General features: G+C 43.4%; 1 long non-coding RNA gene across 1 annotated transcript in view; it reads right to left on the reverse strand.

Annotated features, from left to right (window-relative positions):
- The window catches only part of LOC146857381 (uncharacterized), a 217281-nt gene that overhangs the window by 93922 nt on the left and 105031 nt on the right, over window positions 1-18328 (reverse strand). Inside the window, exons 3-4 of the long non-coding RNA XR_014979897.1 lie at window positions 6571-6630; window positions 5511-5553 (exon numbers count right to left, since the gene is read on the reverse strand). This is a non-coding gene — a long non-coding RNA (uncharacterized LOC146857381). The remainder of the gene's footprint in view (window positions 1-5510; window positions 5554-6570; window positions 6631-18328) is intronic.

Raw genomic sequence — 18328 nt, forward strand, 5'->3', positions numbered from 1 at the left:
AGTTGCTGATTATGCATGAGAGGTTTTGGGAAAAGTGAGCATAGTGATGAGAAGATGCTATGAAAGTATGCAGCTTTGCATTATCAAGAGCTAGGGAGTCTGTATCAGGGTTTTCCAGGGTATTTTTTCTATGCAGTTTGTATAATAGTCCCATCACCTTAGTTATCAGTGTATATGTCGAATTAACGACTATGGATGTGGATTCATTGGAGTGAATGTGTTTGTGGATAATGTAAATCAAAAGAGTATTGTTTTCTTAAAAGAGTCAAATGATGTGGGAAAAGGATAGGTTGTCATACATAAGGATGAGTTCCAGTTTTTTGCCCTATTTGTGTGTAGATATGGAGTGTATGTTCAAGTCGTGTGTGGTCAGAGTATTTAGAATAATTCGGGTTTTCTGAGATTTAGGTTGCCATTGCCAAGTAGGATGAGGGAAGTGGAGCATTCAAATACGTGAATTGCCAGTGTCAAGGTCCTCAAACAATGAGCCAAATGTGCCTCATTGTCGATAGCTAACTAGAATGTTTACTTTGAAGGAAGGCATGATAGAAGTAACCTGAAATGTAAATGACGAAGGAAGTGTAGTGAGTGCAAAAGCTGGAATTTTTGCAAGTGATTTGTTGCTTCGTGATGTGTGAATGAAGGAGGTACTGTTTGTGTGAAGAGAGGCTGGTGGGTTAGAGTAAATGTTTGTCTCACTATGTTGAAATCCACAGGTAGGCTGTGTGTATTGGAATGATTGATTATTAATACAGTCTTGCCAATTGATTAGTCATTTCAAGATGCAAGGAGTTCTCGGGGGTTGATGTCTACATATTCAGAGATCTGTTTGGTGCTCCGCCTGGGTGTGCAGATCAAGTGGCATTTGTAGCGTTTTTAGGGCGGGTCCATTAGGTAAGAATTGATGTGATTTGTAGTGGGGGAGAGGTAGGGATGTAGTATTGGGTACTGAAATACACTCTGAGCTTTAGTTAAAGTGAGGTGGATCAGGATCATGGGCAATATTGGTGACCATATGATTCTGAGGAGTATTGTGGTGAATAGAGTTCCTGTTTTGATAGTTGTCATTAATGGAAGTGCTCATCAGGCCATGTGGTCATAAGGTAAACAAGAAGTGTTGTGAATAAACAGTATTTTTCTTCACAACCAATTTAACACATTTCATCCTAGGACTGGCAGGTCAACAAAATAAAATTTGCTGTGATCTCTACACTCATTCCAACTCGTTCCCTTACTCCTGCATTCAATTGAAGTTGTAGAGATCTTCCTCTAGGTATACTTGTATGGATTGTTTTGTGGGAGGAAGCATGGACCGCTTTGATACTCTATTTTACCACATTTCATGAGCTTAGTCTGTGGTTGCACCTCCGTTTTTCTTTCCAAATAACTCTGTGGGTAAGGATGGTGAAGGGGGATTCGTATGTTTTGGGATGTTTATGGAGCACTGCTCCTTCTACAGGAATCCGAGCATTAGCCCAAATGCACCCTACTTTGTGAAGGGAATGTTTAGTCATCTTCTTTTATCATCACAGGTTTCACAGGAACAAATTTAGGCAGTGCAGCCAGAGCCAGAAAATAATAAATGAATGAATAAGGTATTCTTATAAGCACATATTCGCCCATCGGACAACTTGGCACTAATGCTGAATTCAAAGTTGAGTGAGAGAGAACGAAAAACGGCTAATAAAAAAGACTAGGGCTCAATCCTTTGTGAAAGGAACTATGGAGTAAGATCTAGCTAAGAGACAGATGCTGTGGAGCCAGGACAGAGAAGGTTCTGTTTCCCAAGCTTCTCATCCCAAAGCGAAGGACTGTTGTCATTAATGTGTGAGGCCAAACATAAGGACGGTGAAGGGAAATACTGTGAAATATTGACCTGAATGGCAGGAGCCCCTGTGCTGTGTAGAGACTGTGTAGCGACCCATTTGTGCATGCAAAACGTAAACGGGCCATGTACAAATCCTATTTAGTACGTCGTAATTTATTTGTGACTCGCTAAATAGGATTTGCGACTCGCAATTAGGAAGGGGCGTTCCAAGCGCGTTTCTTCCTAATTGCGACTTGCTGCCCCACGTATGAATGATTTGCGACCGCAATTGCGGTCGCAAAACACTCGCAAATTACCACCCTCTTCAAGAGGGTGGTAATGGACTCACAAATGGGAAGGGGTCCCCAGGGGACTCCTTCCCCTTTGCAAATGAAGGGGGAAATATTTTAAGGGGCAGGCAGTGGTCCCAGGGACCACTGCCTGCCGTTAAAAAATGAAACAAAAACGTTTCATTTTTATTTTTAGGTCTCGCCTGGCGAAAGCAGCGTATGTGCTGCTCTCGTCAGAGAGACCTTTTGGAATAGATTCTCCGCCGTGGGCTCATGTACACGCCTGCATGGACAAAGATGGCTGCTCTCGCCATCTGTCCATAGCAGACAGCATCCACGGGTCCGTGGGACAGTGGACAGTCTGCCGCCATCTTGTTCACGCTGGCTTCCTTCAACTCTTCACTTTAAACAGTGCATGCGCGCGCACGACGGACCCAGAGTTGAAGGAAGCCGGTGCTGGGACAGTGGACAGTCTACCGTAATCTGTGGTTTCCTAGAGCTATAAATATCAGCAGTTATTATTGTACTTGCCTGTTTTTTTACGTTAGTGTGGATGAAATTCTAAGACAGCCTGTTCGAGATTCGCAACCTCTAGGTTATACGCGCACGGCGTGGTACACAGCGCCCGAGGTTCCCCTGCAGCAGACTCTCTGATCTGGAACCAGGCAGGGCCCTCTCACCCCTGCACGTCTTCAGACTCCGGGCCACTGCCCGCTCTGTGACTTCCCACCACCAGCGGGCCCTCGGGACCACGCAGCATCGACGCAGCTCACTCCGATGCAGTGGCCCCCACCTGGTTTTATTCCGTAGTAGTATTTCAAAGTAAAGTAAAGCTAGGTACGCAGAACTAAATACAAGGTTCGGTTAGCGTAACAACTGCATTACTGAAAGTAGGATGTGATTAAAGGGGAAACGTTGATGCAGGAGCATACGGCACAGTTGTCTTTTTACATTATTCACTTTAATGCACAATGCCTGTGTTTATTAATTTATGCATATTTACAATTTAAGGCATGAGGAAATAAAGCAATTTAGCCCCCAATCCACCTGGGGGTTAAATGCATGCAGCTAGATAACTATATCACAATAATTATAACTCATGAGCATGGCCCAAAAAGTTTACGGTTGTAAAGAGATTGTAGAATGGGATCTGTGACCATTAATCTGTGGTTTCTCAGAGCAGATATACAGTATAAATGTGGGAATGTTCTAAATAATGTGTTATTGAGACACCTTATTTTATTTAACTGGCAATATGTATTTGAGTATGTATGACACCAAGAGGAAGTCATTGAGTGCTGGGAAAAAGACATTCATCCAGTTTCAACAAGTGGATGCTGGGATCTGCACTCCGTGAACCAGGGCTGCAGTACTTTCTTCTGTGTAATAGTGGTCAGCTGTGCTCCCAATCAATAGCAGTGTGGCAGCATGTTCAAAAACACGGACCAACAAGCCCCGCCATCACAGGCATTTGAAAAAGGCACTACTGCTGAAACGCGTCATGCCGTTCTTCAATAAAGGAAATCCCTCGTTACCCTGCTGTGTCTCCCGATCTGCTTCCTTAAACGGAGGGAATTTTGCTGCTATATTTACATGGAGCCATTATCATGTTAGAGAACCCACCCTCAAAGGGTTCGGAGGTCGAGGTGGCACTGTGGTGTTATGATTTTCAAGGTATTGAAAACCTCGGGACCGCCGCAGCTGAAAGGAACAAGTACCTGCTGCCAATAACAGACTTTGACTTCATGCTGAGTCATAATTCACTGCAATTATGCCTCCGGCTGTGTTCCAGGTCGGAATTTTGCGGCAGGATGTAGGGGGCTGAGAGATTGACTTTATTTTTACAAAGGGGCAATTTGTGAATTTTCTTAATACAAACTGGACTACGTTTGCAAAAAGAGCCCGTACTCACCAGGAGGAAGTCAATGAGGTCTGGAAGAAAGACATTCATCCTGTTTAAACAGGTGCATGCTGGGATCTGCACTCCGTGAACCGGGGCTGCAGTACTTTCTTCCGTGTAATAGTGGTCAGCTGTGCTCCCAACCAATAGCAGTGTGGCAGTATGTGCAAAACAAGCATTTGCAACGCAATAGGTCTTGCAATTACGTGAGTTTGAGCTATTGGCATTGTAAATGTCAATGCCTTTTATTTATGTTTTGGTTTTTAAAACATAAATAAAAGGCATTGTCATTTACAATGCTAATAGCTTAAACTCTATTCCATTGCAAATGCTTGTTTTAAATGCATCCCGGTTTTCTTTAAGGAAAACGGGCTGTATTTAAAAAAAAACATACCTGGGAGGGCCAGCCATTCTCAATGGGGTCGCAAATTGCGAGTGCCTCATAAATATTGATGAGGCATGTAATTTGCGACCTCATTGAGAATCACTAACAGTGTCTCTGACAATGTAGTACATTGTGATTTGCGACTCGCAAATTACGACTCCAATTTGTCACAATTTGCAATTCGCAAATGACAATGGCGTACATCTGGCCCTGAGTTATCTATCAGACATAGGGAGTGCAATTTGATTCTGTGTGCTTTTCCCCTGAAGTAAAAGGGCATGCACTCTGCACCTGACTGTACAGAAGAGAATTGTGTGCCTTCCCTCGAGGGTAATCGAAGCCCCACTGAGTGACTGGGAGGTCCACTAAACACCATATCGGAGTGTTGGATGGTGATCAGGGTGCAGGGACTCAGTGTGCTCTTCTTTAATAGCCCAAAATGATGTTTGGTAAACTAAAAAGATCTGTTTTCCCTGTAGTGGCAGCAGAGGAAATTGTTCTATGCCCATTGCATAGAGGTTAATCTATAATACCTTCCATGCACTCCTTTAAAAAATTGATAACATTTAGCAAAATGTAGCTATGAAGTCACCTAGGCATGGGCTTACTGTACGGTAACAAGCACTATCAAAGTGAACACAGCTCTTTTTAAGGTTGAGCCAACTATTGTAACTTGTGCTTTTCAGAGTAATATTAGATTTATTCAACCAAAAAATAAATCTTGATCATACTATTGTTTACACTATTTACTTAATACACGTGTTTACTTCAGTGCAAATATACTTCAAATAAATTATGCTTTACTTTTAACCTCTTCAGTGCCCCGCCCTTTCCCCGCCCTGTGCCGGGCGTTGCATTAGCGGGCGGGGTTCATGACGAGATAGTCTCGTCATGGGCACAGCGCAACCGCGCTCCATGACGAGACCATCTCGTCATGGACACTGAAGGGGTTAACAAAATGGCTGTTTTGTATTTCTCTCCTATGACACTAAACAATTGTTAGTGTACTGCTTACCAGCCAACTTTGACTATCAGCTGGATGTGAGACAGATGAGGCCCGGCTCCCTGAATTCAATCCATCACCCCTAAGAAGCCCCGACCCTAAACCCCGAATCAACCCTCGCTTACCTCTTTCGTGCCAGCATGGCGAACAGCTCCAGCAACTCCTTCCCTGTAAAAAAAGAAGAAAGGATTAACTCCTTCGTCGAGGAGTCCCTGACGAAAGAAGAAGGCAGGACTATATACGCTAACGGCCAATCGCAAAGAAGGGCAGGAAGCCAGGAGAGGACAAACGGATTGGTGGAGAGGAAGAGAGGGCAGCACTCGGAGGATGCCGGAAAGAACAGCGTGGGGCCAAGCCGCGTTCAGGGAGAAGAGAACCGGACCAGTTCCACCAAGTACGTCGGAGGTGGCGTGTGGGGAAATGAAGACAGAAGACCATCTCCCGCTATACCGGGACAGACAACAGCTCACCGAGATGACAGGGCTCCAGAAACCTGGAGTGAAGAATGGTGGTCACCCTGGGAAGAGTGACTCACCCGCCGCAACTCAGGAGAGTTGCGGCTTTCCTCGTACATGTTTGGGAAGACAGGGGAGACATAAGGGACTGTACGAGAAAAAAGATAAAGGGGTTGAACCAAAACAAGTGGGGATTGAGGGGCCAGGAGAAGGCACTGTCCCAATCACATGAATAGTGGTGTCCAGAGAAAACGACCCTGCCTTGTAAATTTCTTTTTAGGACAATTTTTTCTCTTTTAAGTTCTAGTTGTTTTTTTAACTTTTTATTATCCGTTGTGAACAGACGACGCCGAAAAAAGGAAAAAGGGATGTCCTTTCCTGATGAAAATGAAACCTGAGATTGGGCTTGAGAGGAAGACCAATCTATCAAATGATAGAAAGAGCATTTAAGAAGACAAATAGCAAGAGGGGCGCAGTTAGCTTCAGACCATAAAGAGTTGATAGTCGGATAGGTAAAGCACGATTTCACATGATTTTCTTGTGCACTTCCCCTTTCCCAAAATCTCAGTAATTAAAACAGGAGATCCAGTATATGAGTAATTAGACAACCCAATAGAAAGCGGGCAATGATTCACAATTCTCACTAGAAAGGAGCTTTTTCCTAACACCCCTGGGTGTGGAGATGGTCTCCATCCCTCTTAAACAAAATACACCAGACCTTTTTACTTACCTTGCTCTCCTTGTCTTTTCTACTGGCAAACTGGGGATGACACACCGCGGAAGCCCGGACCTAAAACAAAGAAACAAAGAAGATGATTACCATTAGAAGGAGAAGAACTCAGAGGCCATAACAGCAACCACAAGTTTATTTTTGTTTTCCCCTCTGAGACATTCTTCTTGCATTCTGTTCTATCAAGCCTACCCAAAGAAAAGGAAAGAAACACCAAAATAGAGAAACACATTTGGCCTCCTAGATTTGTTTTTCGCCCATCCCTCCAACACTGTAAAATGTAAAAAGTAAATATTTTGATGCTTCTAAATGCTTTGCATATTTTCTCTAAATTAAGCCTGTCTGCTGTATGTCACAGCTACCAGTGGTTTAACTCAGGTTTAAATTATGGAAACCTTTGCATGGACCTAGCAGAATAGTAACTCTTACTTGTGGACTACCATTGACTCCAGTTACTTTACTTTCATACAGGCTTCTAGCCTTAGATGGATTGTTGTCTGTTATTCTCCTTCTTGCGCTTCTTAATGTTGAGCCTGGTGATATAACTATTGCAGACATTGAGAAGGTTCCAGAAATTTTGATCTAGCTTATCAGATACATTGGTGTCTTGAAAGAATTGTCCATTATGCTGATGAGGGTGTGAAGGTGGAGCTGGTGAAGTTCTTTGATTGCACCTGTGATTGAGGCAGGCTTTTTCACCCATTCAAGATGTGAAGCCTCATGCAGGACTCTTTCAGTGGTGTCAGATTGGAGTATAATGAGTGCTGCCTCCGTCTAAGTGTGGTAAAACTTGTACTGGCAATGTTGTTCTAAAATTGAGTTTAGTTGAGGTACATATTGATTTTGACAGGGTAAAATAAATGGTGCCACACTGTCAGAATCTCATTTAATTATGCTTTTCTCCAAAGTGGGGTTGTTATCAATATGAAATCAAAGAGAATTGAAGATTTCTGAAATTAGTACTTTCAATCCTTTTACAGTCAACCCTGGCATTGGCCCTTATTATTAACTCCTTTCCGAGAGGGAAGAAATGAAAGTATCTCTTCAATGTTCATGTTTGGGGCATAAAGAGAGAGTCATTTACATGGTCATTGTTATTACTAAATACAAATTGCAAAGAGCTCTGGGTGTCATAAGCTCTGTGTATCATATATATATTGATGGATTGTGATATTCTTGGTGGTCAGACATATTCCAAGGCATGCTGTATACAACCCAAATTTGACTCATCACTAAATGAAGCCCTGGGGTCATCTACACGTTATGGAGGTAGTCATAGTGCTTAGAGAGTTAATATGGATGAGTTGATGTTAGCTCATTTAACTGGAAATCATTGAACAGAACTTGATTGTCAATCGTGTCACATGGGCCTGTGTTGTCTATGAGGATGAGAACATAGAGTTCACCATTGATGTAGGGCATCATCAACCATCAGGGTTGTTGCTGTCCTTGTGCTTCATTGTGGCTTGAATCCTTATTGGTACTCCTGACGAAGGATGCTGCACTTTTTTTGGTTGTATAACTGAGTGGCAGCAGCATTTTTATGATCTTATCCATGAACATAAGGTGAGAGTAAATTTTAATTGGCAAGTGAGATTGTGTGGAATAAACGTCTATAACAGTGGAAGAATCTGTTGTGTAATGATGGAGTTGAGAATGATGCCTTTTGCATGAGATGTATGGAGGATGTTGACAAGTGGTCTGAGTGCTTTCAGACAGGATCCCCAACACAAGAAACAAGTTCACCGTCAGCACAGCTGAAATCGCTAACTGGATGAAAGCGAAGTAGAGATCTTCAGCAAGAACACCTCACCAAGGGGCTTCAACTGTCACTGCATCCTACTTTCACACTCTGAAGAGTCTGAGGAAGATCGTCAAATGGCTCCTAAGCAACACTAGAAGAACTGTCACTCACACCCTGCTCACCAGCAAGTTGGACTATTGGAACACACTCTCTACTGAGATCGATGAGCAACTCACTAGAAGACTACAAATCATCCATAACTTGGCAGCCAGACACATCCTAAACCTCCCACACAGAACTCACTTCACATCAAACCTCAGGGACCTCCACTGGCTCCTGATACACAAACACAACTCAAACTCCTCACATACACATTTAAGGCACTACACAACTCAGGTCCCACCTACCTGAACAGTTACATCTCCTTCCACCAACCACTCAGACACCCCGCTATGCAGAACTCCTACTTGCACACATCCCACATATACACAAAAACCAGATCAGGAAGATGGGTGTTCCCTTAGATCACTCCCATAGCATGGAACAGCCTTCCATTCCACATCAGAGATGACTCCTCTCTTCTTGAATTCCACAAGAAGCTGAAAACCTGGCTTATCCATTAACCAACCTACCATAGGCAGGACTAGGCACACACACCTGCCCAGCACCAGAATTCCCTCCTGGTAATAGTGCGCTTTACAAATACACATAACATAGCAAAGCAACAGTGCTTCACATTTGCAAGGCTTCAATATGGATAAGTCGGTGGTGTCATTTTTGTATGATGTTGCCTATATCAAATCCCAGAGTCTTGAAAGAGTTTTGATGGTCATGGTATTTAAGTATACCCACTTAGATGTTTTGTTATGAGGTATGAAAGTGATAGTAAGTGTTATTTCAGCATTATTGAAATAAGTCTTCCTACTGAAGGGTCTATGAAATTACCACCTAGATATAGTCTAAATAAAACAGGATGGTCTTACTGTCAGTGACAACAATCACTTTCAATCATCATATAGTTTACCCAGTGAAATTATGATGCCATAAAGCAACATCACATTGCCCCAAAAACAGAATATAAATTCCACACAAGTAGGGCGTTGTCCTTTAGGCAATCATTTTTCTCCATACAGTCTGTCATCACATCAAGAAATACCCATATATTAGAATATTGATTTATTAATTACTATTATGAATATTTGCGCACTACTTAGCCAAATGCCCTTGTTTTAAAATATAGGTGACAGTTCGTCTCAAGCCATTTCTTCGTTACTTATGTGCTACTGCTTTAGGGAGCCATGCCACTTGTGGTGGCTAGATAGGGTAAAAAAACAACCATTCACTCTGTTTGTTGTAAACAGCTGCCCTTGCTTTACTCATCTCCTTTTGGCAGCTACAGGCACTAGCACATACCAAATGATGGACAAAGGCTGGAAGAAGGCTGGAGGAAAAGCTAAGAGGCTTAGTAAAAACCTTGATTGTTCGATAAGGAGCCTGCCTCTCGAATGGACCTGTGTGAGAGAAGAGACCACACAGCCACTTATTCCACTCCCATATTGTAGTTACCAGTGGTTGGTACCATGGGGGAGGGTTTTTTAAGGCTTCAGCTCCTGCAGACTCCTTGGCTGATGTCTATCTGGCACTGTCTCTCTTTTTTTTGGTAGGAGTTCCTCCTCACAATCATTAACTCATTGTGGGACATATCATCAAGACAATTATCGCCGCTTTAGCGGCCGTTTTCGGCCGGAAAGTGGCGATAATTGTATCTCACTATTAGCAAGGTCACGCTATCGCGTGAATCCATGCCTCAGCACCCTTTCACTTAACTCCCAGCTATGCATCTCTAATGAGATGCAAAGTGGGCGTTCCTTCCCGAAATAACGTGAGAAATGTCGCTAACCAACATTTCTCCAATTATCTAGCCTCACGCTAACCTGCAGAGCGATAAGAAAAGTAGCTCTAACCGCGCTTATCGTTACTTTTCTTACGCCTGCTTTTCATCTGACTTAGCCATTATTTCCAATGGAAGGTGGATATGATGGCTAAGTCTGCCCTGCCCTATCATCAAGCTATCGCCAAACGTTGTGTGATAATCGCTGGATTTCCAGCGATAATCGCACATTTGGCAGCTTGCTCATGGAATTCTATCGCTTTGGAGATAAGCGTTGCTGATAGCACGCTATCTTGGCGATAGAATTCAGCGTTAGCTGGCGATAATTATCCTCGCACTAAGCGCACTTAGCGATAATTATTGCCGGCCCTTGCCGATATGCCCCTTATTGTGATACAAGGGGAGTTCCCTAATCTCCACTTTCTCATGGAGTTAGCATTACTGGATGGAGTCACATTTTAAAGATGTTCTTTTACATCAAAAGAGTACATTGACTCAGTGGTGTCTCTAGAAATAATTTTTTAGAGAGGCACATGAAGAGTAACCAATGAAAAGTTGGGGCTACAGAACAGACAAATGAGAAGAGAGTCTGTTGTGTGTCTGTATATGTACCACACCCAACAACACATGCCTGTCACCCTGGGGAGAGGTGTCAGTGTAGAGTCTAGTCCCTCACCACACCCAGATGCGCACTCCTGTTACTCTGGAGAGAGATCTTACTGTCGCTATAGAAAGAGGTATCAGGGGAGAGGCCAGTCTCCCTCACAAAGTGTTGCACACAGCTGGCCCCTGGGGAGAAGTCTCAGTGGGGAGGCTGCTCCTTCCCCACATTCTAGTACACACCGGTGTCGCTCTGGGAAGAGGTCTCAGCGAGACGCAAGTCCCTCAATGCCCTACTATGCACCACTGTTGCTGTAGGAAAAGGTCTCAGCAGAGTGGCCACTCCCTCCCCACACCCAGTTGTGCACACCCGTAGCCCTGGGATGAGGTCTCAGTAGAGAGGGCAGTTTATTCTCACATAGTACTGCGTACACCTGTCACCACGGGGAGAGTTTTGAGCTAAGAGGGCACAACCTCCCCGCACTGTACTGCGCAAGCCTGTCACTCTGGGAAGATGTCTCAGTGGAGAGGCCAGTCCCTCCATACACCCTAATATGGATGACTGTCTCCCTGTGGCGAGGGCTTCGTGAAGAGGCCAGTCCTTCCCTACAACCCACTATGCACAGCTGTTAGGCTGGGGAGAGGGCTCAGTGGAGAGGCCAGTCCCTCCCCACACCCTATTATGCATGCCCAATATCCTGGAGAGAGGTCTCAGCGGAGAGGCCAGTCCCTCCCTACATCCAACTATTTGTGCCTGTTAGTTTGGGGAGAGGTCTCAGGGGAGAGGCCAGTCCCTCTCAACACACTACTATGCATGCTTGTTACCCTGGGGACAAGTCTTAGTGGAGGGTGCACTCCCTCACCACATGCTACCATTGCAAGCTCACCACACTGGGGAGAGGTCTGAGTGGAGAGGTCACTTCCACCCCACAACCAGCTATGTACATCTGTCACCCTGGGAAGAGGTGCGAGAGGCCACACACTCCCTACACTCTAAAACACATGCCTATCACCTGCAGATCTCACATCAGAGAGGCCAGTCCCTGCCTACACCCTACTATGCATGCCTGTCACACTGGGGAGAGGTCTCATTGGAGAGGTCAGTCCCTTTGTACACTAACATGTATGCCTGTCACCCTGGGGAGAGTTGTCATTGGAGAGACCTGTCCTCCCCACACTCTACTATACATGAATGTGACCCGTGGGAGAGGTCTCAGTGGAGAAGCCACTCCCTCCACACTCCCAACCACACATCCTTGTCACCGTGGGGAGAGGTCTGAGCAGAGAGGTCCTCCTTCTCCACACCCTACAACGTATACCTGTCACTCTGTGGAGAGATTTGAGTACAGAAGTCACTTCTTCTGCACACCCTACTATGTACACCTGTCACCCTGGGAAGAAACTGAGCAGAAAGCCACTCCCTCCCCATACTCTATTACGCACAGCCTTCATCCCAGAGTGACTTCTCAGGAGAGGTCAGTCCCTCAATATACCCTACTACGTACTTCTGTCATGCAAAAGAGAGGTCTCAGCGGAGAGGCCAGTCTCTCTCCACACCCTCTCACACAGACCTGTCATCCATGAGAGAGGTCTCAGTGGAAAGGCCCATTCCTCCCCACACCCTACTACGAACACCTGTCATCCCAGAGAGAGGTCTCAGCGGAGAGGCCAGTCTCTCTCTATACCCTACTATACACACCTGTCATCCAAGAGAGAAGTCTCAGTGGAGAGGTCGGTCCCTTTACACACCCTACTATGCACACCTGATGCCCTAAGGATAGTTGTGAGTGGAGAGGCCAGTTCCTTCCCACACTCTACTATGTACACCTGTCATCCCAGAGAGAGGTCTCAGCAGAGACGCCAGTCTCTTTTCACATACTACTAGACACACCCATCAGCCAAGAGAGAGACCTCAGTGAAGAGGCCAGTCCGTGTAATAAAACTTTAGTTTGCATTAAGCGGAGATTTGGGTGCGAGTGGGGGCTTGCACTCAACCCCACTCTGCGTGTGGCGATTGACATTTTACTTTACTTTAAAATGAACCATAGAATTTCACTGACAAGACAAAAGGTTAAAGTGACATTATAGTTAGAAAATGTAACTATATTTTTCTTTACATTTAAAAGTAAAACCTAAGAAATTCACTGGAAGAAAACCAGAGGTTAAAGTGACGTGATCACACCACTCATGACACCTATGACATCATTTATAACATCATTGATGACATCTCAAATGGTTGAAAACTGTGTGCAGCAGGGGTTTGGGCGCTAGTGCGGGATGAATGCAGGGCCTAGGCAAAGGCCAGGCATAAAAAATCCCTTAGAAAATCACAGAGAAAACCAAAAGTTAAAGAAAAGCTATAGTTAGGTGAAAATGCCAGTTAAAACATTTTTTTTAACTTAACAAAGCCAATGAAATTCACAAGGTATAGTTATCTCAAGTAACTATAACACATGCCCCAAGGTAACTGTAACTTGTGCCCACACCAAACACTGCAGTTACATCCACTATTGCATCACTCATGACCTTTAATACAACATCATTGATAACATCACTGTAATATTTGAAATGACATAATTGATGGCAAGAATGTGTATGGCAGGGATTCAATTTAGAGCACGATTTATAGTTGCTTGAGGTTTATATATAACTGATGTATTTCATTTTTTTTCTTTTAAAACAGTGTATTTTAACTGTAATTTTCAGCTAACTATAACGTCCCTCTAACCTTTGTTTTTTTAATGATCTATATTTGCCAGCTCTTTTTGTATTTATATTTTATGTAATTTATTCTGATATTGTAATGTAAAGAGTTATTTACAAATAGAAATTAGTTTGATTTGTTCCAATGGATAAGAACTCGCTTTCACAGGCTGAGCAAAGGATTTGCCTAATAAATTGATTTCACCTTCATAAACCCGAATGCCAGGAAATCAAATGATAGTGTGTGAACCTGGACTGACAAGGGATGAAATGGGTGATGTACAGTGGTGTAGCAAGAGGGGGGTGACGGGGGCAGTCTGCCAAAGGAGGCATGAGTTTTAAGGGTGGCAGACCTCCCCACTATTACCTGCAGCGGTTGATGGTCGGCAAATGCAGGGACCGCCACAGGCGGCAAAAGGTCTAGCTACACCACTGGGTATGTTAGACATTAGGACGGTGGGTATGCATATGTTGCCGCATAAATTTAAGATTAGGTTCTGCTCACTCCCTCCAAAATAAGGGGCACATCTGCCCTGTCAAGCACTACCTCATCCCAACCAGGTAGGAACACTATAATGGAAGCCTATGCATGAAAAAGGTGGCAACAGTGAGGTAATTGACACCTATATCCTACCTACAGGAATATAAATTTACATGAACAAATCGTGTGTTGTTTTTCTGTACCATACCTATCCAGTCTCTTTGGAACAGAAGTCTGGAAATTTCCAATAACATATATTACATTCTTAAAAACTTGTTAAATGCCATAGACCTACATGATGCTGAAAAGTACAGTTGCTTATATATTAGTTCTTGCAGCCATAACACTATGTTGTAATGTACACGTCTTGTCTGCTAGACATGCTTCCAACTAGAGCAATGATGTGCTTGCAAATTGTGTTATGTTACACTTCTACAGAGAAACCACAATATCTCAACTGTTCGAAAAAATAATGAACCAGTACAATAAAGGCAGAGAAACATGATCCTGCAAGCAGAAAAGGCAATTGACAAGAAAAATTACTATTGTGTTTACAGACAAGTTGAAACTTCTATTGCATTTTTGTTAATATATTTGACTACCGTATATACCAAAGCATGTGCTTGCCCATCAGACCACAATACATTGTGATTTTTGGTTAATCATGATGTCAATAATTCACAGGCTTTGAATATCTAGTATTCAAATCATTATCTCAGAAATGTAAGCAATGTTTGTTTCACATTTCCCCTGAAAATGGATCATGTCCTCGAAATGTAACAAGATATATTTTATTATTATTTTCCTCATTTTTTTATCAGTTACAGAAGTCTCTAATTTTGAACGTGTGTACCTTGCAGTGGACAGTTAATCAACTTTCGGGTAAGCTGACTAATATAAAATTGATTTTTTACTTGCTAATAATTTTCTTGCATTTTGAAAAACCTACACTGGCTTTGCCGGTACTCTACTGATATATCTCCAGGACTAGGCTAAGGAGAAGGAAATAATCCCCCAAATCATACTGGGTTTTGCAAAGACACCGGTACCTCAACTAACATATTATCTATGTCACTGCTCATAGACAAGATAAAATCAACAAAACAGGCGATTCATTTCTGTTTCATCGATTTTAAGGCAGCCTTTGACAAGCCCTCTCCTGCATTTTATATGCCGACGATGTGGTCCTGGCAAGCCATACCTAGGTGGGGATGAAACACCTACTCGACAAAACGCAAGAGTGTGCAGCAGGAAACCACCTAGAAGTTAACCTTGAAAAAACAAAAACCCTGATAATTAAAAACGGCAAACAATGGCCCCACACTTGGAACCTGCAAAAAACGTCAATCGAGAACACCTCGGCTTACAAATACCTAGAGGTAGTTATCGACAACGGTGGTCAATTTGTCAGTCAACTCGAGACAATCGGAAGGAAGGGGATGGCAATAGCAACAACATTAAGGCAGTTAAAAACAAAACTAACAGGCCCTATCTTTTCTCCCTTACTCTGGGTAGCACAAGCCAAACTTCTACCTACCATCTCTTACGGCAGCGAAGCCCTGAGGGATGGGGACTCAAAAACGTTCAATACCACAATTGCCTAGGCCTTCAAAGTCTTGTTTAACATTCCAACTTATGCCTCACCATCCCAGATCCGGTTACAGTTCGACCTAACCAAACAACTTTTGGCAAGGCTCTTATATAATCTGCTGGCACAAAATTAGGAACTCACCCCCATATACATTGAACCACTAGCTTTGGCAAGAACAGTGGTATAGATCAGCTTCACCGGCCAGACAATACTTAAAGGACTCACTGACGACCACTGGTTTAACTGACCTTTGGGAAATGCAAACCACCCATACAGCCTTCAAGCAAGTAGTCAAAAAGACAATAGAGAAACTCTTTCTTGTGGAAGACAAGGCCGCCTTCGCCTGAAGAAGCCATGCATGGATGACAATGAATGGTTACAAATCACTAAGTACAAAGGCATACTTCAGCCTGGGGTACTCTAGGAAGACAAAAAAAAATAATCTTAAAATATAGGTTAGGATTGTTGCCAGCAACTCCATACCTTCCACCATGGCTGAAGGGGAAACTTGCTAACACTTGTCAGCTGTGCAGTGATGGTATAGAGGATATGGCACATTTAATCTGCTCCTGCCCCAATTTAAAGGAAAGGGTATGTCTACTCAAACCGCAATTTAATCTTTGAGGGATCCAAACCCGGAGACAGGCTGTGATCGCATGCTTCAACTCCAAAGACCCGCAGCTAAATGGGAAACAAGTTAAATTCTTGACACTAGTAGAAGCTAAGACTCTCTACTGCCTAAACAGCTGCTATTACCATGACAATGAACTGCAATTCCCACAACTAAAACCTCTATGCCCACCCGCAAGAAGTTCCTTGGAACAGGCTCCAGCTCTTCAGAAGAATCAACAACAATGGGAAAAATTAGCACGTCATTGCAAAATTATGAGACTTTTACAGTTTTTAGACAACCTACTTTTTAATATACTCCCTTTTTTCCTTCTCAACACCTCTCTTCTTTTGCTCTTTTCCTTAAAAAACATGAATTTTAAAGTGCAATTGTGTAATGGTTTTTATTTAATCAAATACAATAAATGATCTACCTACTGTGACACAAACAGCTCTGATCTTCATTTCAAATTTTGTGCAGAAGGATCAAAGGTGAGGGAGGGGATACGGCGCAATTTGGGGTAATCTTAAAATAGTGTTTCTCAATTTTCAGCAAAAACTACTGGACGGATTTACATCATACTTGCCATGCAGCCTAGAAGCTGAACAGCTGGCATTTGTTGTGATAGTCCTTTTATGGTTTTGTGTAAAACTATTGAATAGTTTAATGTATCTTCATTACAGAAAGGTATATGGCACAAGGGTGGTATTACCTCTGTCAATTATCAAACTATATGCAAATCCAAAGGATCCGAGGGTGAAACTTTTGAAACTGGTCATGTCACAAGCAGCCGACTAGGGGAGTTACAGTTGTGTCTTTGTCGTAGTTAATCAATGTTATTGGTTTTTAGGTTTTGCCTATTAGTCCCAACAGAAGTAAACATGTGATGCTAGCAGCAGTAGCTATTGGTTTACGCTTGGCTGAAGATCTTAATTCATCTTTAATTCTGATACTTTTAAACCTTTCACTTTTCCGTCACATTTAAAGCTATTGACCACACACTCTTACTACAAAATCTTGGTAATATTTGCATTGTAGACACTGTCGCCTGGCCATCATATCCTGGTCCATAAAGCATCAGGATTTATCCATCTCACCCTGTCACCACTCCACCACATAGCGCACCTGGGATCCCAGGTAATAAAGGTGAAGATTACGGATTCCCAGCTCCCGGAGCATTGAGTGCCTCATGCATGCCATGCATTGGAGACGAGGCTGCTTACCTGCCCAAATAAAAGTTTTGCAAATGTCAATCAGTTGCGCTAATTCTGCCATCTGCATTGGCAAAAGGAGAGGAGGAACATATATTGTGTTTTAGGGAAGGCTGTAATTTTAAAGGAGGCTATTCTCCCTGCCCATGAAATAGCACAAAGTCGCCAGGACAAGTTGAATTCCTTAAGTGATCGTGCTAACTGTTTGTAATTGGTTCTTCCGCAGGCAGGTGTATAGATCCGTGGTCGGACTCACTCCCAGGTATAGAAGGCAGTCAAGTGTCTAATGGAAGGGCGTCTCTGACTGAAGCCTATGAAGGAAACACTTTTCCTCCTGACACCAATGCCCAGTGATTTCCCCAGATTAACATTAAGGTCTACGAGATTCTCATATTCCACCAGTAGTGGCAAAAGACTGCAAGGATTGGACCGGGGCCAAAATAGAGAGCAAAATATCGTCCATGAAGACTGCTACCTTAGAGGTCCCTGGTGAAAAGGCCCTCCCTGAATCCTCTCATGCGCTCAGATCTCCTGAAGGAGGGGCTCCAGGTGCAAAGCAAAAAGAAGAGGTGAAAGTGGGAAGCTCTGTCAGGTACCCGTTTGGTTCCAAACCTCCTGAGATTTGGTGCCATTTATGCTAACTCTGGCCCGGGGGAGTCGTAAAGTGCCTCGATCCAGTCCTGAAATCATATGCTGAAGCTCGCCTTATTTTGGAGCAACCTCAGCATAGACCAGTCCACCTCGTCAAAGGCTTTCTCCACATCAAGAGAAAGCAGAACCGCTTCTCTATGACGTCTCCGGGCAAGATCTGTAACATGAAGGGCATGTTTTGTGCTATCACTGATAGATCTGGATGGTATAAAGCCCGTCTGGTTGGTGTGGATCGGACTGGGAAGGCAGGTCTCTAGGTGTCTTGTCAGGATTTTA

This window comes from Triturus cristatus, chromosome 3_2 (genome assembly GCF_964204655.1).
Source record: "Triturus cristatus chromosome 3_2, aTriCri1.1, whole genome shotgun sequence".
NCBI lineage: Eukaryota > Metazoa > Chordata > Amphibia > Caudata > Salamandridae > Triturus > Triturus cristatus.